This window comes from Aphelocoma coerulescens, chromosome 4 (genome assembly GCF_041296385.1).
Source record: "Aphelocoma coerulescens isolate FSJ_1873_10779 chromosome 4, UR_Acoe_1.0, whole genome shotgun sequence".
In the NCBI taxonomy this organism is placed as follows: domain Eukaryota; kingdom Metazoa; phylum Chordata; class Aves; order Passeriformes; family Corvidae; genus Aphelocoma; species Aphelocoma coerulescens.
Window position 1 is genome coordinate 61,934,631 of NC_091017.1, and position 27,921 is coordinate 61,962,551.

The 27,921-nt window shown below is 36.5% G+C and overlaps 1 long non-coding RNA gene across 1 annotated transcript; it reads right to left on the bottom strand.

The window, feature by feature from the left end:
- Window positions 1-682: 682 nt before the first annotated feature.
- Window positions 683-27,921, bottom strand: LOC138109116 (uncharacterized). Its single transcript, XR_011150282.1, has 5 exons — window positions 27,875-27,921; window positions 7,238-7,336; window positions 2,373-2,437; window positions 1,474-1,530; window positions 683-1,338 (listed from the first exon to the last, which is right to left on the bottom strand). It is a non-coding gene; the product is annotated as an uncharacterized lncRNA (long non-coding RNA).

Genomic DNA, 27,921 nt, shown 5'->3' on the forward strand with positions numbered 1-27,921 from the left:
GGCCCCTCTTCCAAAATGTCTTTGCCCTGAACTGAAATTTCACTCCAACTTGTCATGGAGTCTCTGCACCAGCTACACCCACTGCTTTGTATCCAAGTGATCTTCCACCAGCAACAAGCAATTGAAGCAATCCAGCACCTTCCTGCTCTGCTGAATAACTCAAATAGTTTGGCTGTGCCAAGGGGAAGCTGTTGTCTAATTCCAGTCATTATCCCAGGTTTAAATCTTCACCAGAATCAACAACAGGCTACTTGTATAAAATCGCCCTGAAACATCCATTTATTTCTTGAAAATAAACTTAGAATATATGAATTGTACTGATTTCCCAGTAGTAATTTTTCTTTTGTTTTGACTTTGCTTACACATATCTAAGGGAAAGAATAACATAAAATGATGCAATCATTACACAAATCTATATATAATTCTGGATAGTTTTGATCAAAATATGCACTGCATCTCCATGGATTTAAAATATAAAGAATCAACAACTTGATATCCTGGTTCAGGTCAATCAATTGTTAAATTCTTCAGCTATACAGACAGCAGAACTGGCATACCCTTTTGAAAAAAATGCTCTAAAGAGCTGAGAGGAGATAGAACAGGGATTTTATTTTACAAATAAGTAAGTATGAATGTCAGCAAAATAATCAAAACAGCAGGAGAAACTACTGTTTTTCATTAAGAAACTGAAACTGAGGTGAAGTAATCTGAAAACTAAGATAATGAAATGACATAAATATCTGACAAAATTCAGAGGGCTCAGGTGTGCTTTGTACTGAACTTGCTGTTCCTAATACAGGAGATATCAGCATTTATAAATATATTCAGTTTCACCAGTTTATGATCAGGTAAACAAACAAAAATAGCTCATTGATTTACAGACACATCAAGATTTTTAAAATGTGAAATCTGAGTAGCAGGGTGATAGAACAGTTTCTGCACTAGCTACCACATTAAGCATTTTTTCCCCTGCTAGTTTAATTATCTTTCTGAAGAAACAAATGGCATGTTCTGCAGGAGCACCTACTCTAATGAAATCTGACAGGAGTTAAGATCATATTTTCCTTAGTCCTTGGAAAGTATGCAAAGAATAATAGGTTTATCTGTGTTTAATTGCTAAAGGAGATGCCAGGATATATCTGGATAGGAGGCTAACATGTTCGTCCCAGAGCATAGCTGTCCGTAAGCCACTCCCCAGGTCATCACACGCCACGCACACACCTCATGTCAGCAGGCACTTCCTTGCATTCACACTCGGAGGTAGCTCACGCAAGAGGGAGCTCTCCTGGGTTGCCCAGCTTAGGTGATGAGTGACCTCGCCAACAGGTAACAGCAGAACTGCAATGACAGGAAGAGCATTTTTCCCACCATCCCGTGGGATTATGTGGAGCTAGGGGGATGTACAGTGCTGCCTGCAACTTAGCAGTAAATCATCCCTTGAAACAGAGACAAAAGTAGAAAAGGTTCCCTTACCAGAGGAAGCTGGGGAGCTTTGGGATGGGACCATTCAAAGGCCTCTTCTGCCCTGAGCTGTAAAAAGAAGGACCAGAAATGTCTGCTTTTGTCACATGTATCAGACAATGCATATATGCTGGGAATCTGCCATGTAACAGAGTGAGTGAATTGTTTGTCAGATCTTCTCCTAGGAATCCTGTTGACCTAGACAATGTTTTATATTAATGGAACTTGGGGCTTTCATTATAGAATAGAATAGAAAAGAATAACAGACACTGGTTCTTTCTGTCTGAGATGCTTACTTTATCAAGCTAAAATTTGCAATCAATTGTCACTATAACAAAATCATAATTTTATCTGTTTTTCTGTCATAATTTTATCTGCTCAACAGCCAGCTTACCCATTTAACATCACTGACATAAGCCAAAAAGGAAAATTTCTTTGAGAGCTCAAACTAGAAATAGCTCACACACTACAAAACCCACAGTCCCAATTGGGAGGTTTATTTATTCTGCACTTTGGTTCCCTCTTACTGAAAAACTGTCAACCTTAGGTATGAGAAAACCACTGTACAGGAGTGAGAACCTCAGCAATCACATATGATCATGCAGCTGAATTAAATTATTCAGTGGTGTGTGGTTGATTTGTAGCAACTAGACCATCATTTAGTCTCTTGCATAATATTTCATAATTATAAAAAACATTGAGATGTAAAGAAACTATACTAACATGTTTTTCTTTAATAAGAATAATGAAAATAATGTAATCTTATTTTCTTATTTTGATTAAGGTAAAGTATTTACTAACTATTTTTTTCATTTTTTACTATATTTATTTGAAATCCCACCCATACTGTTTTATAACTATCAGTCCTACAAATAAAATGAAAATGTTAGGATGTTGAAGAAACTTCTTACATTTCTATGATGTCTCAAAGTACATGGTAATTTCCCTGGGTAACTGTTTCTTTCTGTAGCTGGAACTGCATAAAGAGAATGTAAGTGGTAAGGCATGAAATTTATTTATCAGTTATATGTTCTATGAGGTTTCTGGGATCTCAGACCTGCACTGAACTAACTACACACATGCTCTAGCTGTTCCCTTAAGACCAGGGTGTGCTCAAGATCCCAGATACCATTTTTCTCCATGTTTTCTATCAGTACATCATTGGTTCATACTTAGACAAATTTTGATTTTTTTTAATACTGTCATGTCTGTGACTAAGACAGCAGTTTAACTATTCATTGGGAAATTCTCTGGAGACAGCCAAATATTAGCATGTAACTCATATATACTGTGACATGAGAACATATTGATATCTACAGTCTCTTGATTCTTACACTTCCACTAATTTCCACAGCACTTAAATGACTGATTACAAGAATTTGCTTCAGCATGGAAATAAAGATAATGCCTGCACCCAACTCTGCTATGATTACCTTGCACTCCCCCCATTTTTGCTTGAAGAGCATAATTTCTCATATATTTTCAAAGTATTACTAACTCCAAAAACGATGTATTTTTTCCCCAGTCGTTAGGCCCTGACTTTTATCCTCCTAACAAAAGGGTAGGGAGAAGATATGGGACTATGCACAACCAAATTTCTTTTCTGACTGTGGTAATACAAGTGCAAGTATCAGAAGAAAGCAGTAATAAAAAAACTAAGTACTTATTCAGAACCAAACACTGGACAAGAAGTAGGGGAGAAAGAAAATTCTGGCATATCCATCTGGAAGCAGGGAATACTGATTTCAGTGAATATTCTAGTAAATATCTTCCATTCCAGTTTTTCCTACTGGCTGGCTTAGGTGAATTTCCATGCAGCTGAACACAAACACTGTAAATTGGGTTTGCATTCAAAACTTCCCCTGTGCTTTGGAAAGATCTTAATAAAAATCATGGGCATAAGCATGTGGAAATTCCTTAGACAATACAAAGGAGCTGTAGGAGGGATTAGGGAGAGGTGGGATTAGACACTGTTCTGAGAAGAAAATCTCCAAAAGACAGCAATTTAAGGATCTAAATCAACCGAAGTATAGTGACACTTTAAATCCCACAACTGCTGGAAGAGGGCATATCTAATTTAATCTTTTTCTGTCTCTAGGTATCTAGCTTATAACTTGCACTCTGTCAGACATCCAAAAACCAGCTGCTGCTAAAACTGGGTTTTCAGCAGCTAGGATTTATCTGTTCTTGAGGGATTGTGTCTATTTTGTGCTGTTTTGTTTTTTCCTTTCTTTTAAAGCATTAATAAATGCTTTGTTTTAAGGACTGGATGAATTATTTATTTATAATGCTAATTAAGAGGTTTGCAAGAACTGAAATTAAAGAAAGACATTTTGCTTTCTGAGACTGAGAGACAAAATCAAGAGAAACTCTGGACATTTGCGAGAAGCAGAAGATTTTAAGTTATTTTATTGTAGAACAATTGATCTTGGAGGGAAATCTGGACACTGAACAGGACATTGAAACTCTCCTAATTTAATTCAGTTAGAAACCTCAAGCCTCCGTCATTCATCATTTTCAGCAGAGTGCTTCCTAAGCCTTGGTCATTAAAATTGAAATGAAGTGATGCCAAAAACATGCCATATTTCAATAAAGAGAAAACAGACAATATTTGTAAACATCTTATGTCTATATTCAAATATCTATTAATCATACTGCAATTTAATTATGTACCTCCATTAAAGTTGCTAATAAATGGGGAGATCACTGCAGTTTTCATTAGAAAAGTATGGAATAAGACAACCATTAATTCAGATTTAAATTAATATATACCTGTTAAGAAACTTGCTCTATAGATCTCCTTTAATACACTAATAAATTGTAGTGGCATGAGAAAATATAAGGACCATCTCTGAATCATTAGCTATTTACTTATTTGTGTAATGACAGACCTTCAAAGGTATTTGCTGATGGTCTGCTGGTATCTATCATCTGTTAGAAGACACAAGTAGGAAGATTTGGTACTTTGCCTTAATTCAATCCTGAAGTCCTCAAAAAACCCACTGACCAGCCATCTAATCCTCAAATGCCCTTTATTTAATAGTTTAGTGGTTAGAGATTCTTGCTTTAAATTACACAAACTGCTTTTCATTCAGAAACCAGAATAGGAGGATCAATTCTTTAAGGTGAAAAATGCTGCAGCTTAACAGTACAAGAAGGTTCTCATCTGTGCTTAATGAGTCTTAATGTTTTTGTGCCTTTGGCACAATCTCAGTAAAAAGCACAGAAAAACCCTATGGTTTGAGAGTCTGAGTATTCTTCCAGGAAACAGTAGACAGGGGTTTCAATCTCCTCATGCAGAGGATGGAAACATAAGCTTCCTAATTCTTTAATATGAGCTTCATGTATTAGTTTACTATACAAATATGCATTTTAAAAAACTCTCATTCTTGGCTTTTCCAAAGATAGCAGGCTATCACACTTGCAGGTTACAGCATGTGCATCTTGACGGAATTGATATGTTTCTCTGCTGAATACACAATGCAGAAGGTGGAATTTCAGAGAGATTTTGGCTAACTGTAAGCAAGTACCTCCTAAGCAAGTTGAATTTGTTGATTTTTTCATTCTGTATTCTGAGAAGAAATCCCATTTTCTATGACTTTCTGAGTCTGTCTCTCAGCCATGTAGGTATGCTATGGGTATCTATGAGTAGCCCTCTGCATTCACTCTTGGTTTTGTCACAAGTTAAACCCCTCATTTTAATGTAAATATTTCTGCCATAAGACTTATGTTGTAATGCAAACATAGTATCTTTAGTTAGTTACATTGTTTTTAACAAAAAGGCAATAAATTTATTAAATACTTGTAAACCATCAAATAGCAGAAATTAAAGCTATTTGGATCACACAAATAACTCCTCTTTATCTGTCATTAAAACTAGTGATGTTTCTCAAGCATTTCAAAGGAAATTGGAACTAAGCCAACACAGGATAAATTTAATTTCAGCATGCTGTTAGTCTCACTAGTGTTTTTGATGAGAAAACACTCAAAACTATTTCTGAAATTGAACATACTGAATATAATGCCAAAATGTTCACAATCGAAGATTTTGCTTCATTTTGACCTTAGCATTCTATTTACTGCTTTCACCTTTTTCCCATTATTTTCTGTCTTTCACATCTATTTAGGCAAGAGTCAATATTCACATCAGCTTGGACTCAAGACAGTATACACAAGAGGATTTTGCCACTTGCATCCCTGAGCTTTATGTCTGGCTAATCACATAACTCTTAGAACAGCACCAAGAAAACTTACCCTGTTCTATATAAAATGCTAAAATCCTAAGAAAGAGGCACTCCGAATTCTAGGAGGCCCTCTGGCTCTGGTGCTGCCCACATGGAGAACTGTCTTGGTGTCAACTGGGTGTCAAGGAGTATATGAACTCTGAGCAATTCCTTTGTCTGCCAGGTTTCTTTCTGGGATGTTACCAAATATATCAGCAAAATCTCAGCCAAAAATTATTTTTTGGGTTTTTTTTTGTAAATTTAGACTGCTTCCAAAAGACAGTCTGCTGAATCAACAGCTTCTAGCAGAAACATCTTACCAACCTTACTTGTTTGTTGCTGGTTTTAATCGTGTAAACTTACAGCTGATCTCTGAGCTTAGTCTCGCCTATATTAATCTGCAGTTTCTAGCTGTTTGGAAACATATGCATTTTATACAAAAATGGCAATTATGCTTGCATACTTATGTACCCTAAATATATATTCTTGGCATTTTAGAAACTTATTTCCTAATTATTTCTTTCCGCATATTTTTAAACCGAATTATTCTGCTTTTCAGTAGTCTCAAGTTGAAAAATTGACAAATTGTCAAACACAGGTTCCTAAATTACAAATCAGGTCGACCCTACCATCAGTCGAAACTTTGAATGCAAATCTAAATAAAGAGGTTGAAAAAACCTAGAACTGCAAATCTTGGCTTTATGACAAAAACACCCAGAAAAGAGCAATGTAAAGTCTATGGTATTTTGTAAAGATACTGTTTCTTAGCTTGGGTTTTCCTGTTTGTAAAATGGGAAAGCTAAAGATCTATCAAAGAATAGATCTCATTCAACAAGCCCTTTTAAAAAATAGTCATTATCTCTCCCATAAAAACATCCTGGTGAATTTATTGAAACTGCTTTGTCAAGGATATATCAGATACATTCAGGTTATCATCAGAATAATTCCAACTTTGTGCACAGAAATTATAGAAACACATATAATCACATAGTTTCTACCTCACTGTCAAACTTTAGAGATGGAGAAATCAAAACAGATTTTCCAATCCTGGTTATGAGTCCAAACATCCTGAATACAGACAGCAGTGATGATTTTATTATCTCATTATAAATGCAGAAAAGGAGGATCACATTAATATCCATAACATAAGAACCAGTTCTCTCATAATAAAAACCAATTCTACCATTTCTTATTTTTTTTTTTATTCTAGGATATCCTCTAGCTTCAATTTGCATGCCTCCATAGCCAAACATTTAGGGCCATAAATCCAATTTACGACTGTTTGCATTGTATACTAATTATATTTCTGAATATTAACCCCAGGAAAGATTTGTACAAACTGGCTGCTTTTTAGCAAAGAGGAAAACCAAGCCAAAACCATTTGACAGAAAACTACTTTCTTCCTTCAAGATACCACTGGATAACACAGAACAGTCCTATGGACTGTTATACAGGGATCACTAAAAATATTTGTAGCATTTTCTACCAATTTTAAACTCTAAGAAGCTTTACCAATATGAAAAGAAAGGGGAAAAGAAGAAGAAAGAAGTTACCTTTAAATTCTGTAATTGCCTTTCTTCCTCTGAAAGACATTTGTATTCATGATTTACTGCTTAACTTGGATTTGGGATGATGCTTGTCATGTAGATCACCTGGGGGAATGAATGGAAGGTGCAAAGGCATAGTAAGGGACAAAAGGCATGCATATGCTTTTGTTATTCAGTGATAGTTCACTGCTGTATTATGTTAGGTAGACAGGCTGTTGGGATTAGATATTCAATAGTTGTAAACAGTTTCTGCTGGGATTTTCATGCCCACTGTATGTCAGATCTGTTACTGTAATTTTGAAAATACCACAGGAGATTATCTACACCTTCAAGGATTTTAAATAAAATTGAAAATGCAGCATTTTATGACAACTATAATGGTGGACTACCAAGTATATTTCTTGCTTAATAACTCTCCTAGCCTAAGATAAATTGCCCATTTATTTTAAAATCCTTAATAATTTTACTTACTAGAATTCTGGAATTGCCACTGTAAAAAAGCTTATGTTCTTGTGCACTATTGGCCTCTACTTTGACACACTTATATTTAAAAGAATAAAGGTTTGGAGGGTTAGTGTTCATAAAGGCTACAGCAGAAGGGAATAAAAGCTTCAACAATCATTTTTAAAAGCAAGTAAAAGTAAGTTCTCAAAGGCTTTGGCTATTGATTTAATAAAAGCACATGTTATTCTGAAATATTAATGTTCATTGCCTTACATAGATATCATAGATACATATATAAAACATGGCAAACAATCAGAATGTACATATAATTAGGGGTCCTTTCCCACTTAGAACATTTTAACTAGTACTGAGGTAAAAATCAATGGCAGCTTAAGACACCTCACATTATATGAGATGAAAATTAACTTTTTGAATTATACAGAAAATCTCCATGGGGAAACCCATTCTAAACCAAAATTTTGTCAAGGTCCCAGCTAACAGAATACAATTTCTAGTCTCAGCTACCCATAATCTAAGTAACAGAGGTTAGTGGAGGCATTGATGCCTTAGGTTTTAACTTTTATATTTTTTAAATTCTGTACTGCCTAGTGTGTAACTCTTAAGTTTTGTGTGGCCTGTTAACTACTGTTCTCTCATGCTGGTTAGACATAACAAACCCTCTCTAGGTTTCCACTTCAAGGACACCTTGATTGTCCCAGGCCCCAAAATGTGTAAACTAAAAGCCTTTGGAGGAGGGGCAAACTTGGGGTAATTGCATCATTAACTGAAATTATAATTGGAGAATTAACCCTGATATCCAAATGGACCAAACTTATAAAATTGTGAGAAACCCATGACCCAGGGTCCATTTTGGGTGGAGCTGCTCTAAGGAGACTCCCAAGGTGTACCTTTGAAGGCCCTTCAAATAAATACCCGCTTTTATTCTATTATTCTTGTCTAGCCTCTGTTTTCAGGTAGCCACTTCAAGGCATCAGTGTAGTAATCAACACTTAGATTATTTTCCTAGATCCTAAGGAAATACTAATTTACATTTATGGTGTTGGTATTTGGCAATACAGCGGGTCCTGGTGTTGGGCGATATTCCCATGCTACATGGTACACAAAATTCCATGGTGCTGGGCCATGTTACAGGCCAATATTGTCCTTCATAATCACAAAATATCTTCCAATCATAACAGTAAACCACATGCTAAAGAAACAGAGAGACTGAAACTGAAAAACGTAGAACTTAATTCTCTGAGAACAAGAAGGATCTGGGTTTGAGAAGGGATAATCAGCTAATGTCTTTCCTGTAAATTCCCAGTGTTAAGGGTCTTCAATGTCAGACGTTAGCAGCATCACTTTGATGCAGCAGCACTCTAAGTTACCTATGGAGACTGTAAAAATGTCAGCCTTGGAAGTTTTCAATACTTGACTAGACAAGTGGTACTACATCAAGTGGAAATTTGGGCTGCAAGTTCCTTCCAGCCAACGTCTCTAGGATTCTACAGGAGGAATATATTTTTATGCATATTTCATGGGATAAACTCCTGTCACTACCAAAGTCAATGGCAAGTCTTTCAAAGGTTATTCAAGAGCAAGATTTCATTCTGAGAAAAAGAAAGTATCTTCTGTTAGAACAGATTTCTGGGGTATCTAAACTACATGTATTTTATATATATATATATATTTGATTTTCCTCACTGTGAGTACAAGTCATAGTGTACAAATGGTTTATGCTGATGAAACAAAAATAAATACCTAGCAAAACATAAAGGGATAAAAATATTTTTTATTATTTAATTTTATAATTCAATTTTCATTCCACTTAAGTGAGTTGTCTACTTAACCTTCCATTAATTTAATGCTTATAATGGCCAAATTAAATTCAAATACATCAGCATAAACCATTTTAGCCAACTGAAGCACAAAATCAGCTAGTGGACACAGGTATCAAGTTAGCTCTGATTTTCTATGTTGCAATAGATCTTCATTAGGATATGACTATCCTTGTAGCTGATAAGGTGTTTTAATTGATTTTTAGCATTTTCTCTTAGCATTCATTTCTGGCAGATTCACTCATTTTTTTCATTATACAAATTGATGTGAAATTAAACCATGCCCTGAGGAGAGAGAAAGCATGAATCAATAGTATTGATATTTCATGCAAAACTTGAAACTAAGGCTTTTAATGGATTTAAAAATATGTTTAGTAAGGCTAGTACAGAAAATGAATGTTAAAAGCCAATATGAATGTTAAAATCAAAAGGTTGTAAGGGTTGTGGTGAATAGGGTGCTTACAGGATATTTTAATAAATATTTCCTAAACAGGTATTTGCTTTACTTTATAAAGTAAATGTACAGATGCTTTTGATGACTTTCTGCTATATAGCCAAAAACTCACAGATTTCAAGGCCAGACAGAAGACTCCTGTATGACACAGCCATCACACAGTTTTATCTTAATACCTCTGCAATTTGTTGATATCCATCCTACCTGGTAGTCACATGGCTCAGGAAACTTATGGGAAACCTATGGTATGTATCAGGGGAAAATGCTGAGCACAGGGATGGGGAACATATAGTCTAATTGAAGCTGAGGTGGCTCAAAAATTCAGTTGTTATGACCTGTGGCCACTTTCTTGCTATCTAATAAGAAAATGAAAAAATTACAGATGTGTGGCCCACCAAATGTGTTTGGAAGGCCTATTTGAGTAAGAGTAATCAAGAGAATGTTACTTTATCATCTCTCCTGAACAGACATGTAGTATGACTTAACACTTTGCACCCCCTGTGTAATCCTTTGAACAGTAGCCTCTGTTTCCTGCAGCAGAACTACAAAATAGTAGCAAGTATCTGAGTATGGAACTGGACCACAGAGATGAAGAGAACAATCACATTATTTGGTGTAAAAATAATACAAAAAGTCAGTTTACTGCTGTACAGCAAGTATTTAAAGTGTGATTTAGCAGAGTAATTTAACCTTACAGAGGATTCTCTGATATAGATATCAACTACTTCCGTTCTAGCTTGAGCAGCCTTGCAGATGCTCTTCCTCTGTGGTGTGCTGATGTTGGCCAACAGTCAAGCACCTGCACAGACACACTCTCACTCCCTTTCCTGAGGGGAGAAATTAGGAGGAGGGAGAGAAGACCTATGTGAAAGTTTAGTAAGTGAAGCAAAAGCTGCATGCACCAGCTAAGACTAAGGAATTTATTCACTACTTCCCACGGGCAGGCAAATGTCCAGACACTTCCTGGCAAGCAGGGCCTCACCATGCATAATGATAACTTACAAAGACAAATGCCATAACCATAAATGTTCCCCTTTCCTCCTCCTTTCCCTAGCTTTTATGGCACAGCATGATGTCATGCCTTTGTTCAATTCAGCTCAGCTGTCTCAACTGTATCCACCCCCAGGTTCTTGCCCAACCCCAGCTCACTTGTTGGGAGCAAAGGCAGAATGAGAAAAAGAGAAAAACTCCAGGCTGTGCCAGCACTGCTCAACAATAGCTGAGTCACCAGAGCATATTCCACACTTTCACCTACAAATCCATATCACAGCACCTCAACACTGCTATGAAGAAAGATAACTTCATTTCTGAGACAGCTTACCTATCCATATTAAAAGATGGCAGTGACTCCTCTCAGAAAATCTTGGCAATAAACTAGACATGGAGAGACTTCCAGGTAGGAACAACTGTGTATCAGACTGAGAAGGTGACAGTGTAGTTCTGTCACCATGATGGCATCTGGCCCATTGCCAGCAGACACCCAGACCTTTGAAAGCATTGCAATACTGTTGTTTTCCTGCACTTTGATAGGGCTTTTAAAATGGTTGAGAACTATTATAAAGTCATATGCAGCTCTTCTACTCTTGCCTTGCTTTGAAGTCTGATCCTTGTCCTTGCTTCAGCCTGAATTCAATGGCAAAGTGCTGTTGGGTTTAACGTTTTCACTGTCTCACTATATTTACAACTTGATATTCTCCACCTGTTTTGTTCTTGTCAAGCCAGTCATGTTATATGTCTTATAAATATTCATAAATGTAAGTTAATAAACTGAATCCATTTGGAAATAACGTATGGAGCAGTGACATACAATGTTGCTTTTGTGTACGGGTATCATTAAACCAAAGTTGTGTATTACATGTACATAAGATCACAAGAAACAGGGAAAGGAATTGGCTACCCCATGCAACTTTATTCTGTAATTCTGTTCACGTTCAAAAAGCTTTAACTTTTTGCCTATTAAGAATCAGATTTCTGTTTTGGCAAATTTTTTCTTCAGCAAATTTGGTAATTTAAGTACCTTATTTCACCATCAGTTTTACTAACGTGTGACCCACACCTTTATGTTCCTGTGCCAAGTTTATCCCTGACCTCAAGTTTAGCTCCCTCCTTCATACTTTTATCCTCCAAACAGTTTGTAGACAACAGGTAAGTTGATATCCTTCTTTCTCTTCTTTTCCCGTATGAAAGGGGATTAGAGCGGTTCCATTAGCTGTGCTACTCAGGAAACTACTTCAGGGTGCCTGTTAAGAGTCACAAAGATGAAACTTATGGCTGACACAGGGAGTTCTGTTGTCCTGAGTAGTTGTGGCTACTGTACTATATTGACTTTACTACTCCTTTTATTTCCAACTGCTACTTCCACCTGCTGAATTTTACTTTCAGGAAAGGATGAATCCCTCATCCTTTTCTGAGAAACTCAGATTTGGCTTTTCTGAGTGTGAATGAACATACAGTTGCTTTTGTTGCCAAGGGTCTCCTCCCACCGTGTCAGTTACAGCCTTGGCGCTGGGTATCCTTTCTCACGTAACTGTTTCTGTTAATTAGGTAACTCTCAAAAGGCAGATGTTTGTTTCTCGTCTCAGGCATTACTCAGTTCTACGAGATACCTACTGCTGGTTCTCACAGTTAATAGCAGACTGAATTCATTCAGTGGGTGCACATCTTGAAATGCAGCAAGGTACACAAAGTTTGAGTGTTGCAGCTGTTAAACTCAGCACAGAAAGTGTCCAAAGTAGTTAGCAGAGCATTTTGATTTTCTGGTAGGTCTGAAAACTGGGCCATCTATACTGTACAACAACACATATATACCTCACTTAACTCTTCCTCTTTAACAATAACTACAACATATCTGCTTTTAAAGAGAGACACTTTATCTGGGAAGTGCATCTTTCTCAAGAAAACAGCAAGATTTTGCAAAAAAATATGAAAACTTTCACCTTTTCATTAAAAAATAGGCAAAGTATTGATATTTTCTGCAGAAAGTATGTCAAGTAAAATTATTTTTGTTGAATACAACTTTCTGTTTTCTGAAAAATTGTAGTCAGCAATATCAAGGCACAAGAAAGGAGAGATTCCAATGATATTTTTGTGCAATTGAAAGCATAAACAGAGATTTGAGTTGGTACCTCTTTGCAAATATGTGGGGACAGGAATTAACAACTGGGCCAATTTTATTTCAGTCCTTGCATAATTCATTTGACTTAATTTTATCCTATACAGAAAGGTTTATTCCTTTTCCTGTGCAATTTTTAAGTATTTGTATCATATCAAGGTTCTTTGAGGGTCTATATTCTGGCATCCACTGATTAAGTACTGTTCAATTTGGTTTTGAACAAAGGAAAATTAATTACAGCTGTTGCATTAGTTCTTTCATAGAGTCCTGGTACCTTGGGAAAAATGCAGAGATGTACTGAAACATCTCTCCTATGACTGGGAACAGCTCAATCCATTATTTTACACAAAATATTTCAGAATATTATATGCCTTTATTACTGCCAGAAATATAATGAGTTTTTGTGAATTACACATGTATTAAATGTTATACGCAACCAGGTGCAGTAAAAATAGCCACTAACTTTATTTTCCCAATGCTAAACCAGCTAGCACACACCACATCATCACGTTTTACTGCACCATTGTGAAAAGTGACCTAGTTCTGTCTTTTTTTCCAGTGTCTTCTTTTTGTTATGAGATTAGAAATTATGAGGTTTTGTACTAATATAAATCACATTTTGCCCACTCTGTGCTCTGTGATGGTCAGAATGCAGTCTTCTGTAAAATTTGAAAAAATTGGTAATTACAATTATTAAAAAATCCTTGTCTTGCTGTGTAAGCTGTTCAGAATTTACAATGGGAAAAAAGTGAACACCTCTATACCTGTAAAAATTATGACTTCTTTAATATTTAATGCTTCTAATATTACCATTGATAAGATATCATCTGCCACACCAGGACAGAATGCAGGTTTTCCAACTACTGAGCTTGTACAAAAAGGACCTTTATCTTTCTAAGCCATTGGCCTTCACTCTGAAGGCATGACTGTGACCTCATGCTGGACTATAGGCCAGGCAAATTGGATTTATAACATTCAGAGAAGGCCATTGCAAAATTATTTCAGTGCAGATGTGATTTCTTCTTGCTTCTTACAGAAATGAGTGTTCAGATAGTAGATGAATTTATGGGCCATACCCGACTGTATGTAAAGGTAGGAAAGGCTTTTCTTGGAAAAAGTAGGTATGGCACAGTAACTATTTTGTTTCATCTTAGATCAGTATGAATTTCCTGAAATCTTATGTTATTGGAGGAAGTATGGTCTTGTCTGTAGTATTAAATTAATAAAAACTGAGTTGAGCAGCTGTGCAACAGGTTTCATGTCCACTCCTTCCATCCCACACATATCTGACACAGAGGGAAGAATCAACATTTATCAGCTATCATTAAAATTATATGAACCTCTTTCTTTATTCACATAAAAATGTCAGATTCATGAAGTCATCTGAAGGAGAGGTGGGGGAGAATCCTTTAATTCTTCAAAAAGTCATCTAAAACATACTGCCACATTTTAACTTAGAACATCAAGCTGTAGCTGTCATATAAACCATAGTTACGCATTTTATTTTTACGAGTTATGAAGCAAATTCTTGTAGCAAATGACCGGGTTTTGATTAAAGGGGGGTGGAGGAAAGGGAAAAAAAAGAAAATCTTTATTTAACAAATGAGAATACTGTAATTTCCTTAACCTAATATGAAACTGAAAAAGTATTTACTAAATTCAGAAAACTCCTCAGATTACTAAACTTTGCAGTAAACAAAGAGTTAACACAATCTGTTGCTCTTGGCTTCAAAGTTCAAAGTGGGTTAAAATGGATTGAGAAAGTTTAGAACAGTTATTGTTTCATCCTGTTTGTTTGCACACTCAGGAAAATCTCATTATAAATGACACATTTGATTCCCTTTTCAAAGTTCATCTTCACATAGATGGAAATCAGCAGTGTTACTTTGAATTTTTATAAATTCAAGATAGTGGATTTAGCAAAGTGAGGTTGTAAACCAGCTTTTTGTCTGCTGTTTGTTTTGAACAAAACACTGGAAAATGCCGCTTTAGCAATACACAGATGATTTGGTTATCATTAATAGATTTTAATTATGTTTAAAATATTAACTGAAATTTAAAATGCTGCAATAAGTAGATATAAAGTAGAAAGTTGTTTACCACCAACGATATGCAAATGATATTAATTTAATTTTCTGAACTAATTTGGAAAACATACTAAAGTAATTTGGAGAGATTCATTCTCTGAAGGATAATAAACTATACTGCAATTCATTTTGGAATAGTTTTTAATAATTTTAAAGTAGATGGAAATTAATATTCTGGAATTAATTGGTTTTCTCTGTTATTGTTACTTAGAAATAATGAATTTCTGTTTTTCTTCAGAATATAAAGGTTGCTAAGGAAACCACTTCTATTATGTCTGTGGCTATTGCATAGAACTTTACTATATATTAAAAAAAATGGCAAATGTAATTACAACTACCTTCTATTCAGAAAGAATCTTAACTTTTAATCAGCAAGTGATCCTGTTCTAATTTGTGTATTTTAATGTAACAAAAAATTTACATTGCATACACCTTTCCAGGAGGATTAATGCATAATTAGTGTTTTCAGGTACAAAAAGATAATGTCACAGTAAGACTTCAATGCAGAGTTAAACAAATGGAGACTGGGTTGAGGCATGGATGAAAAACTTTGTTGGAACATCCAGCTGATCCTGGATTTAAATATAGTCGAATACAGTCATTATTCCTCTTTGATCTGCCCTGCCCAAGCTGAAGTGCAGAACATCATTTGGTAAAAGGCACTGCCTTCTTGGAGGGAATTAAAACTGTTGCAGTGAACAGTCACAGCCACCAAAGTCTGCGACACTTCATGTAAAATTACCTTTGAGGGCATGGCCAAGTGATTAGCTCTATGCTTTATGTAGGGACCCTATCTTTGGGAAACTACCCACTAAATAAAATGGACTTTGCACTAGACATTTGTGCAAATGATGCCATTTCAAGGGATTCCAAGTATCCACTGGATTAAGACTAATCAGTACAATTACAGTCAGGAATTTTTGTAATGCGGATGTCAGTGATGTTTATGAGCATCCTGCTGTCTGATGGCAAATACAAGAGTTAATATAATTAACCTCTTGGTGTTTAGGCAGCTGGCTATCCAGACCTTGAGGGCACTGCCCACCCTCACTGTCCGTGGAGCTGCCCTGGGTCTCCCCCCCACCCTGGCCATGGCTTTCTTAGGTTACAATGTAAGATGCAACCAAAAGTATGTATTCTATCACCATCTGTTAAAACCAGGTGGGGCACTGTTCTTTATCTCTTCCATGACACATCCCTGATAACTCCCTCCAGACAGATATTTTTCTGCTAATAGGCCATCAGGACCTCACTGCATGACTCATAAATTACATCATCCCATTGTGAGATGCTCCGCCCAAGGGGAGGAACCAAGCATTCCTACCTGGATATAATCTGAGGTTTGGAACACCACAAGCAGTCTTTACTTACTGGGTTCCCAGAGGATAAGAGCTACATAACCACCACTGGACCTTCAGAGGAAGACCAGATCCTTCTACAGCATCACTGCTTCAACAAAACCACACCTGTCCCTTCAAGAGGAGTGAAGCCTCCATTTAATCAGATCTACCACCACCCTGACCAACAGGGTGTCAGGCTGTATACTGACTGTCAGTTTAAGCCAGTGTTTCTGTATTATTTCATTTATCTTAATTTTCCTATTAAATTGTAGTTCTGATTTTGAGTCTCTCACTGGTTTGCTTTCAAAGTAATGGCCCAGGACCCCATTTTTACCCCTCTCCCAGGTCTGTCAGTCCTTGCCCTAGTGGTGTTTGCAGCAGGGCTGGTCTTCATCTCCCACAGCCAAGAGCCCTGCTGAGCCAGGTCCCTGCACAGCCCTGTGACCTGGCCTGGCCTGTTCCTCTCCCCAGGACAGTGCCTAATGCCCAGGGCTGTATCTGACCCACGTTTTCCTTACCAGGTCTGATCTCAACACAGCTGCTCTCAGTCTTTGGGAATTATTTTTTCCTAAGTTTTCACCCATTTCTGATTAACATCTTTATCTGAGTGTCTATGGTTAATAGTAGAGAGACATGTCAGTTGTTAAACAACAATAATGCCAGAAGCAAGCAGTAGGTGGCACAAGATTACTTACCCAACCTCCACAACATTTTGGGTATCTGCTGAAGTATAATGAAGTTTCAGAAAGGGTCTGCAAAGCCACATACCAACACAGATTTCAAAGACAGGTTATTCCTAGTTATTGTAAACAATTTCTTCTAGAATTCCAAGGAGTTGGAGGAAGCTTTCTCTTTTTGAAGAATAAGGTTATGGCTGTAATGCAGTTATAGAGAATTGCTTCTGTAGAGTTAATATAGCTCCTAAAGTGAATTTAATAAATTCAGATGGGCTGGAAGATATAATTTGGGAGATGCTACCTGCAGCTGTGACTCATTTCCCATTAATTTTCTCAGAGTCATGGGTTTCCTATCCATCTGGAAGATATTATTTAGGATTATAGGTGTGTTTAAAATCCTGAGGACTAGGAGCTGTTATTCTGATAGATGTTTAAGTAGGCCAGGCATGTGAATAGGGATCTTTTAGAGGGTAACAAAAAATTCTGAGTTTTCAAGGTGTTCAGAGATCTTTTCCTATGGATGGGCCCAGTAATAACTCAGGTGTTTTGTTTACATAGAATTGTGGTCCATGTAGAAATTTTATTTTAAAACTGTTAAGCTCAAAGAGGTAAAGGGTGGACATGAGCTGGTTCATCCGAGTAATTTCTTTTCTCAATACACAAATCCTGAGAACCTTGCCTAGCTAGACAGCTGGAGCTCAGGCTGCAGCTGGAGTCAAAGCTTTCTTTCTATGTAAAACTTCTGAAAGTTAGGCTTATCTATTCAGAGAAATTCAGTGATGACTATAAAACTGCGTCCAGGAGAAACTTCCTTTCAGTTTTCAGTGTTTGTGCTTACCTGAGACAGTAGGTATAGAGCTAGGGTTAGGAGTGGGGTCCAGATTGTTGTATTGCAATAAGTTGATACTTAAAAGAAAACCAAACAAAACTTCTGTCAACTCATAAGAAATTTATCTTTAGTTTTTAGAGAACCACTAGTATCTTGCTTGTACAGCAAGCTATGAAAGCCCATGTGGAAGCATAAATACTTTGATGTGAAGGGCCTAGAGAGTCTGTTTACTAACTGCTGAATATCAGTCCATTCTCTGGAAGCAAATCAGAAACTGTTACCCCTCAGCGTCAGTGCTTTTTTCATCCTCTGTTAGTTCTGTGTTGCCTCCCTGAGTGGAATGCCATGAAATGCTGTTGACAAGGTTTGGGTCAGGATTACAACTGCAGGAAGACAGTCTCACCCACCCTAATGTCCCTTCTGCTGTGTATAAATGAGCACACAGAGAGGATGTTACTGTGCAGTAGCTAACACAAACCCAGCTAAATTTCTACACCAGAGACCAGAAACAAAGGTTCAACTACTACACTGGGGAATATGTACCGTTTCTTCAGTGACAGTAATGTTACATACTGGGCCAAGTCAGTCTGTAAGAAAATGGAAGTTGAAAGTACTTTCTAAAGCAGAACTACAATGCTTTAAAATGAATTGAATGTTATTCATTATTAGTGCTGTTGGTTATCAGCTTTTCAAACAAGAATGCAACGCCCAGATACAACTATCCCTGGAAAACACATAGCCTTGCAGCAGAAAGACTCTTTGGCAGGTAGCTCAGTGGTACATACTGAAGCAACAGAAGTCACCTTGAGAACAGATGGAATACAATCAAAGATTAATGGCAAATTTATGATCCCTTTAAGAACAGGAGCCAAATAAAGTTAAAGTGAATCATAAATTTGGAGGCTATATAGGAATAGAACATGTAGAAAGTAGACTTATTGCTAAAGCCAATTTGGCTACATGACTAAGAACTGAGAGCACTCTGAAGCATTGTAGAATGGGCTCTGGGCTAGTTTTGTTAATCTCCTTAAGAATTAGCAGAGAGAAGGAAGGGAACTGAAACAGAGCATAGCTAAAGCTAGAAGCTTTTTAACCTTGAAAAAGAGGCTTTTCTATCTAGTGCCTTTGGGAATCCCAGATAGAATACAGCAGAGCAGTTAAATCTTATGTCATAGCAGAATAACTCTGCATACTCTGTGTACCACTAAGTGCATATTTAACAGCTTATGTGAGAGGGACTGTAGAAGTCTAGACTTTTCTAGTTATGCAGCACTTGAAGTAACTTTTCTCAAGTTTTATTGAAAGAAGCTACAAAATAAATTTATCTATAAAAAACTCATGTCTGAGATGTGATATTTATTCATAAATATTAAATATTATTAATAAATATTAAATATAGAATATGTATTATAGATTTCACTAGCAGTAAACCTGTATTATCTTCAGGTATGTTAGGTCAAAATGATACAAATTTCTTTTTGTTATCTAGTTTAACTTCTAGCTAAAACTAGAAGTTTCAGATGTGAATGTCTTGTAATGTTCCCTTATTTTAGGCAGTGGGGAATCTACAAACAGTAACAACTGGGGAGAAGAAAGTGAAACAGAAATTAAGCTTAGTACAGCATTTTATTAGTTTTTCTTGCATGTTGCCTTCAGCACCAAGTATTGCTTGAGGAATAACAAATTCAATTAATCCAGAAAATTAAGTAGCATAGCTGCAGCAAGTAGGCAGAGTTTAAAAAAAAAAAAATATTTTTTTGGTTAAATATGTCTTATAGTAGTAAAATTAAGTGAGGTTTTCCCAATCAAATTCTACACTTGTATTAGTGCAGCTATCTGGTTTCCAAAGGGGCTTTTGCTGATTTTTGTCACCTGACATTCAGGTGAGAATTATTTCTATACATTTCCAGAAATTCATCTTGTATTCATAGGGATGGGGTGCATGGCATGTAGTGTAAACCAGAACTGAGTAGTATTTAGCCTGCAGTTCAGGCTGATGGACCAGGAAGCAGGCAAAGGCAAGTCTTGCTGCAGTACTTCCATGATGTAACAGGACACAGCATCGTGCCACATGCTGAGATGATGTTTCTGACAACTTTAACCTGGATCATCAAAAGCTAGTACTGCCAGCATTGTCTCCATCCATTTTAATATGCTTTTGCTTGTAGGAATATAGGTATTTCTTTCTTGTTTAATAGCAATTTAGTCCTTTTGCTAACTAAATAAACGGAAAAGGAATTTAACTTGCTTACATATCTAAGCATCACCTTAACCTTAGAATTACTATATACAAGAGCATGCAGTGACAGGTGGAATGGACTAAAATTGAAATGAGTAGGTTTAGATTAGATATTAGAAGAAATTCTTCACTGTGAAGGTGGTGAGGCACTGGCACAGGTGGCCCAGAGGAGTTGTAGATGCCCCATTCCTGGAAGTGTTCAAGACCAGGTTGGATAGGGCTCTGAGCAACCTGGTCTAGTGCAAGATGTCCCTGTCCACAGCATGGGGGATGGAATTCTATGAAATTTAAGGTTCATTCCAAATCCAGTCTATGATTCTGTGATTTTTCTCTGGGAAGTATACAGGGAACAAGGAATAATGTCAAAAAACATCAGAGGAAGAAGCAGCACATTCTCATCTAATATTTCAAGTGTCATGTTAATTGAACCTTTTTCTGTGTTTTTTACTGAACTAATTTGTAATTAATAATGCTATATTTATTGCAATATTATCAAGAAAACACAGCTGAGAACAAGACACTATGCTTTTATTGAATTTAGTTACTGCATAAAGGAGAGAAAAAGAGTACAAACTAGAGTCCTAATGGTACAAATGAACATTTTGCTCTGAATGAGAAACCTGTTGAAACCAACAGAACTTAACATAGAAGTGCTGTCATTGCAGAAACAGCATCATGAACAGAGCTGAAGTGATGGCAAGCTGGAAAGAAGCTGTAATGAGCTGAAAAGAAGGAACATAAGGGTAAAAGTGAAAAGAAATATGCCACATTAGGGTAATGATACTGAGATGCATTAAATTCATTGCTCTCTTCTTTGAAAACTGTAGGCTCACAAAAGATCCCCCCTAATCATATCAGGGAAAGCTATGCACCAGCATAGATCTGTGGCTCTGTTTTGCTATTGATACAATGGGTTGACCCCCTCTGAAATCATGCATCTTGACTCTTACAAACATGTCAATATAAATAATAATTCCTGTAGCTGTGGAAGGCCTTCAGCTTATAAATCATGTAGGATTTTTGCAAGTTAAGCTACAGTAACTGAGTATAAATGAGCCCAAAGTAAAATTTGATCCTTGGTTTTCTATATTGCTTGTAAAGGTAACTCCAGCCAAGCAAGGGCAGTATCTGCAATTCTTTCATGAGCAGATGTATCTACAGCTATTCTTGTAGCATCTAAGCAGTGTTAACTTTTCATTTGAAAATGCTGGGGGAGAGGTGACCTTTTCAGTAATTGCATACCTGGTAGAGCATCAAGAAGCAGGACTGAATTCAGTTTCCTCCTTCCCCTGGAGGATTTAAACCCATGTGTTTCCTGTGAGTGTTCTGATCATCATCAACACAGATCAACAACAGCTTAGGAGGATTCACAAGAAATCATAACATATGCTTAAGCAGTAAAATAACTTATATAATGAGAAACTCTCCCCTTCTACCACTACTGTCAAGGCACACTGCAGCAAGAAGCCAAGAGGCATGCAGTTCAAAGCAGTGGGTGTGTATGAACAGCTGCTATGGAACATTTGTCTACAAAACCAGAGGCCAGGATTTCAATCCATGGTCTAGGAATTTCTTATATAATTACATTAGCAGCCAGGAGATTAAAGAGTGGAAACATTTGTAAATTATCATTATTACACAGGTATGGAGTGAATTACCATCAGGAAAACAAGGGTAGCATATATTTGCTTTTCAGTCCAAGCATTTCAAACAAATACCCATTTTTATTTTGTCATTCACCTTAATAATCTCCAGTTGCATTTATGAGTTCAGTTTAAAACAAGCAATAGTTGTAAGTAGAACACTAGTTGATTGGATAAACAGAGAGGGGAAAAATAGGCATTTTTAATGTACGTAAAGGAACCCTGCCCAAGACTGAAGGTAGTGAGTTATCCAAAGAAATCTGTTCACAGCATTTTCTAACATAATTTAATACTTCTTGTAGTCTCCTTCACATTTTGTCTTCTAATTTGCTCAAATGAATAATTTTCTAGACACAGCTAAGAACTTCAGATTTTAGAATGCAACTCATTAAAGATAATGGACAATTTTCTATGGTAAAGAAGTACAATTTTCTATGGTAAAGAGTAGAGAAGCACTATTTTGTTAGAACAAAATTTAAAAAACCCCAAATTGCATAGATTATGTAAGAGGAGAATGAAAAATGGGCACCAAAATTACTGTGCTCCTAACTCTAATTAAATTTTGTTAGAACTGTTTCAACACACTAAGTATAGACATTATTCAAGAGAAGAGTAAAAATGTAACATTACTTCCTGCAATAGGAATTCAAATTCCCTGGAACAAGGAAGTGGTGAATATGGGGAACTTTGATCCATTTCTTTTTATCCTCCTTGAACAAAGCTTTCATCTGGCAGAAAGATCTACACTTACAATACTAGTGCAGTAATCTTGTCTAGTAACATTTCAGCAGCTGCTGTGATTATTTTAGATTGTTTTTGGTTTTTAAGCAGTAAGGAAAGTAATTTTTTGCGTAAATGTTAATAATACCTATTTGTGTACTTTGAAAGCAGACAATACTCATCTCGAATTTTCACATGTGAGCAGATCCGTTACTATAACCTATTCACACTGATTTTTATAGCAAAGATGTCCCAAGGTGGTCAGTAGGGTCTCGACTTCAACAAAACTGTTAGATGTGGTATGTTTTACCTCTACCATCATTCAGCAGAAACAGTATTACACAGATCTAATGATTTCCAAAAGTACAGAATTTTCTTCAGAGATTAAGTAGAGTTTCTTATCTTAGAATTATCTTATCTTATCTGGTGGGCAGCCTGTAGAAACCCTCTACTAGTACATTTATTTTTCTCCTCAATATTATTTCCACTTCTGCATGAATGGTAAGCTATTATCAAATGATAAATAATCCGGAGCATTGACTTTCATATGTGCATTGAGTGTAGGAAAACATAACATTACAAGTAGTGTGAAGCAGTTGAAAAGTTGTCTTTTATCAAAAATGCTGCAAAGATTGTGTCAGTGAAGCATTTCAATGCATACAACAAAATGGTATTTTTCCCCTCAATTTATATAGTTCTTCATTAACTATTCAATCTAGTCAACTACTCTATTGCTTGGCAGGGGATAAAAAAATCATGTATCAAAAAATGTGCTACCACACCCCATTGCTGATTTTTTGTTAGCTCATTAACTATTTTATTATCAGTCTTCTTCTGTAAGTAGTAAACCCATTATGCAAAGTTACCTAATAGCACAACAACTTTGAGCATTTAAATGTGCATTCATTTATCTGGATTTATTTTCCTGTTTTATCATAACTGATTTTTTACCATTGTCATGAACTGCATTACTGTATTTATCAATATCAAGAGATCAAGTTCTTTCAACTCAGTTAACACTGTCAATATTGCTAGGTAGTTTCTAATTATCTACTCATTACCGTACTGATAGTTTACTATTTTATTCAGTTCAGGGTATTTTTTGTGTCCAAAGGAGATGTGCAGCCACCTTAGTAATTCTTATTGTCAGTAAGATATAGGATCCACATTAAATGGTTCTCTTAGTTCTAGATGATGTCCCAACCAGCCTGGTCTTTTCAAGGTTGTTTAGATTCTATATTTCTCTGTAGACTGTTTTATCGAAGCTGTTTGTATATGATTACATAGTACTGGTATACAGGGGGTTTACACATGTTTGCCACACACACGTTTGCCACACACACACGTTTGCCACAGCCACCACTAATGTCTTTCCATTACACTGTTTGCTATTTAGTGTCATACACAAAGACCGGCATTAGATTTCACATTAAAGAATTATTTACAAAAATACCACAGTCCTCCAGGAGGAACAACTTTGCACATATCATGTGGTGCACATGTAGTCAACATACAACTTTTCTGTTGCAAAGCACTAGAAATATGTCTTTCAGATTGATGGAAATCCTTAAATTAAATGTACCTGATTATCTTTGGAATTTCCTAACCCTTAGTTATTCTGTTCTAAGCTTCTTGGATGTCTGCAAAAAGGACAACTAAATGGAACACTGGGCTCTTGACCATTCCCAAGATGACCTCTTTCTCATTTATGAAAACAAAGAAAGCCTTACTCTTTTTCTGCACTTGACTGGTTCCATTCAGCCACACACACACACATACACGTATATCTCTAGCCTCAACAAGAGCTGCTGGATGCCTTTGTGTGGTGATTCACTGAGTGTGCCCTTGAGTTTGAGCTGAATCTTGTGAAAGGTGTCTACCTAAAGCTACTACTCAGATTCCAATTAGGAAAACTCTCAAACCCTTACATTAACTGTAAATCAGAACCATACAACTTCCTGAAATCAAATTAAGGAGCAGTCTTAAAAATTTGTAAGAAGGAGAAAATAAGAGAAACCAAAGTTTAGGGAAGCCCGAGCTCTGAGGGGCAACAACAAGCAAAAGAAAACCATATGTAAACCAAATGAATGAAAAAAAAATATCCAGAGGCTGCCCATATGAAAAAGGAAAAAGACATTTTAATCATATGGTACTGCTACATACTTACAATAAAGAAGGTTTTAATGAATTTTTAGAGACACTCTTAGTACTACTGTTCTAGTAATAACAATTGTTAAGGATGAAGCAGTGTCTCAATTCTTCATCTAGATTTCTGGAAAAATGACTTTGACAGCTGGCCTAAAATACTATTTGGTTAAATTTTGGTTAAATGATATCATACTATATGCCTTCTTTTGGATCTTTAAACATGTCGACTCTTAACATGAACTTATGATCTGAAAGAAACTTGCTTGCACTGGCGAAGAAATCTTTTCCCCATCTCCAACCTACTGAAATCAACAAATTAGAACTTGTTTGAAAATTGTTACAAATACGATCACTAGAGAAATACAGACCTGAAACAGTTTTAAAAACCTTGATTGCTAATTCCTCAAATTTTCATATACTTAAGTTCATAACTTTCTAAGAAAAAAATCCCCATGATGCAATAAAAGTGGTATAAGTATAACCTAACCCAGCCCTCTGTTTTTCTATTTTGAGCTTCTTATAGTTTATAGAGATTGAAACCATCAACAGAACCATTAAAATGAAAAATAGCTAAAACTTAAAACACTAAGGCTGAAAAAATATTCCCTATCTGTAATTGTGGAACCTTTTCATTGTGGCGTGATGTCACAATACTAATTTTTAGAAAATCCTGTAACACTTTTGATATTTATAGTAAAGGTCAATTTGTTTTGACACTAAGGACTTTGTTAAATAAAACAAAACAAAACAAAACCAAGTACTTATAAACTGCTTACAGTAAGATTATAACAGAATTCCTGAGGGGAATTGATCACAAACTTGTAGGCAAGGTAGACTGGAAGTTTAACTATAAATTAATATCTTAATGTTTCACTGTATTGTAGATTTTTTCTTAATTGCAGTACTTATGTCTGTTGGCATAACCACAGAGTTGCAGTCCACTGATGAGTATTTACGCATAAAAAATACCTATGACCCCTCTTCAACAGTAGTTCCCCTTTCCCCTTTGGATAAGAGCTCTGCTTTTCTTTTAGAAACTGCTCCCCTTCATGTTCCATCAAAAAACTTGAGATGCAATTTTTTTTTCTTGCGAAGCATATCTGTAGTTTCATCCTTCCAACTGTCTGACACAGTCATCCAAATGCACCTCTCCACGTGTCAGCTAAGGCAGCATATGCACACTGTGCTTTTTAGCTGAGTAGCACAGCAGCCTAACCTTTTGTGACTCAGTCAAAGGTGAAGTGCATGTGCTTTATCTCAGGTTTGTGTTTCTTTCAAAAATACATAGCACAGAAATGTTTCATTTCTGTGGTTTTGCTTAAATACATGCAGAAAACCAATTTTCAAGTGCAAGACTAACAAGAAAATTGTAACTTTGAGCTCTCAAACAGTACCACCACTACAAGCCTGTGCAATTTTTGTTAATTCTGCTACACTGGCTATTAAACTTCCACAGACAACACTGAGACAAGTGGACAGAATGGGAGTAAGGACTGGGGAGGGACCAAAGAGCTGAAACATTTTTTTTCTGTTCTTAATAGATTCTAGACATAAAACCTGGAATGTGAATGACTGAAGTATGTAACCTAAAAATAGCTAACATAATACCTCCAAGCACTGATTGCTATACATATCTATTACATTAAAGCACAACTGGTCAACAGTTGTGCTCTGCTGCACTGTCATGTGACATCACCCTTATTTTCAATTTACCCCAAGATTTTTTTCCAGTGGAAAAGAATAATTTGAGTTCTGAGATCACATAAACACTGCCAGTTACCCAGAGAAATCCCAATGATGTCAGAGGGAAGGAAAGAAGAATGATGTGTTCAAGAATTTATATTCCCTGTAGTTACAGATTATGCTATAGAGGTTACTCTTAAGAGTTTTCCACATGCCTTAAGCAATTAAGATCATTAGTCCATTTTCAAAGTTTCCTACAAATTTCCTCCTGTATATTAATAGGCAGGTTAGGCAAAATTCTTGATAAGTTTCTAGACAACTTCTGCAGAAGGCCAACAGTTGAAAATTATTGACTTCTGACATAATATTTGTTTAAAGGTTTCCCATATCACACTCATACAAGAAATGCTTCAATTTTCACAGAAGATGCGGGAAGGGAAGGGAAGGGAAGGGAAGGGAAGGGAAGGGAAGGGAAGGGAAGGGAAGGGAAGGGAAGGGAAGGGAAGGGAAGGGAAGGGAAGGGAAGGGAAGGGAAGGGAAGGGAAGGGACCCACAAAGACCATAGAGTCCAACTCCTGGCCCAGCACAAGACTATCCCCAAAAATCACACCATGTGTGTGAGAGCATTGTCCAAACACTTCTTGAACTCTGTCAGGCTTGGTGCTGTGACCACTTCCCTGGGGAACCTGTTTCAGTGCCTGAGCAGCCTCTGGGTGAAAAACCTTTCTCTAATATCCAACCTAAACCTCCTCTGATGCAACTTCAGGCCATTCCCTTGGGTCCTATCACTGGTCACCAGGGAGAAGAGATCAGACATTGGTCTGCTGCTCCTCTTCCCCTCACGAGGAAGTTGTAACTGCAATGAGGTCTCTCCTCAGTTTCCTCTTCTTCAGGCTCAACAGACCAAGTGACCCCAGCTGGTCCTCATACAGCTTCCCTTAAGTAGGCTGTGTTCATAAAGTCACAGTCTCTGCAATGTAAGAATTATCCCTTAAACAGTCTGCTACTGACAAAGGCATTTCTACAAAACCCTAGGAGGAGGAAAATTAGACAGCTGTGCAGTCCCATCTCAAGGAAAACTTCCAGGCAAATGTGTAAATGTAAGGCTCCAATAAAAAGACTTTACAGTGGCTCATGTACTCTGAGTTGGATGCACAGGAGACATACCAACCAGATATTCTCAAGAGGTCAAAACAAGACAAAAGTTTACTGGCAAAATTTAGAAAAATCAAGGAACTTTGGTAAAAGACTTAGTACAACATCCAATCAACATAAAACACTTCCCACAGCATTAATTTGGCTCATTCAACTTAGCAAACTTTAAACCTGTTTGATGTTATAGTACTCAAAATGTTCCAAGAGGAGGGAATTAGAAGAAGAGAGAAAGACAGAAAATTATATATATTAAAGCACACATGTAGCTACTGACTCCTGGGTTCCAGTGGTGTTCACACAGAAACTTCAAGATGAAGACAG